The sequence below is a fragment of the Scyliorhinus canicula genome, unplaced genomic scaffold (genome assembly GCF_902713615.1).
Source record: "Scyliorhinus canicula unplaced genomic scaffold, sScyCan1.1, whole genome shotgun sequence".
NCBI classification, from domain to species: domain Eukaryota; kingdom Metazoa; phylum Chordata; class Chondrichthyes; order Carcharhiniformes; family Scyliorhinidae; genus Scyliorhinus; species Scyliorhinus canicula.
The window spans coordinates 939240-940270 of NW_024055717.1; the positions used below are offsets into that span (position 1 = coordinate 939240).

General features: G+C 46.3%; 1 non-coding gene across 1 annotated transcript; it reads left to right on the plus strand.

The window, feature by feature from the left end:
* Nucleotides 1-686: 686 nt before the first annotated feature.
* Nucleotides 687-758, plus strand: trnaa-ggc. The gene has a single exon. It is a non-coding gene; the product is annotated as a tRNA-Ala (tRNA).
* The last annotated feature ends 273 nt before the right edge of the window (nt 759-1031 follow it).

Sequence of the window (1031 nt, forward strand, 5' to 3'; positions counted from 1 at the left end):
TTTGCACAAAAGTCTGATGTATAATGTTCGTTGCTGACTTTTTAAAGAGTGGCCCTGGTTAGACAAACTGGTCCATTGAAATCGTTTATTTGATGGAACCAAGGGTAATTTCGCAAATAATTTCTGCTGCATCTCATGCCTCTGGAACAGATCTCCTGAATATTCCTATGCAAAGATGGCAATTGAGCCATGTAAGAAGTCTTTCAACCATGTTAAATTCCAACATTTTTTTTTATCAAACACGAGCTTTCGGAGGACTGTTCCTTCCTCAGCTGAATCTGAGGAATCAGCATTTATCTGAGGAAGAAGCAGTGCTCCGAAAACTCGTGTTTGAAACAAACCTGTTGGACTTGAACCTGGTGTTGAAAGACTTCTTACTGTGCTCACCCCAGTCCAACGCGGGGATTTCCACATCAATTGAACTATTAGCCGACGTTCAGATGTCAGGGCCTGAAGAGAACAACCGCCTCCATATCTACAGTTCAACACACGCGGAAATGTTTGGGTGATTCTGCATCCGGTCTTCCAATGTTAACCTCGTTGGTCATTTAACACAGTGTGTAGTTGCCGCAGAAATTACTGATTTCACAAGCAAAGCAAGCAACTGCAGAACATCGAGTAAATTTAGAGGAGAAGAAAGCCTCAGTGAGCCAAGGGGGGGGGGGGGGGGGCTGTCGTTGCGCAGTTCCTCGTTAGTATAGTGGTCAGTATCCCCGCTTGGCACGCGGGAGACCGGGGTTTAATTCCCCGACGGGGAGTTTGTACCTTTCCAGGAAGAAGAAGGCAATGCTATTGAAAACTGGTACATCGGCTGTCAGATCCGCCAACGCATATCGCCCAAGAAATGCCTTCGACGGGGCGTCCTTGAAACATCTCTTTAAATCCGCCCACGCCAATATTGTGCTGCACTCGGTCGGTCAGGGAACAGGGCACATATCGTTTTTATTTCCCACATTTGTCCGAAAAGAAGTCCAAATGCAAACTTCAACGTGCGCCATTTGTCGCACACCATCTTCATTCGCAAAAACGAC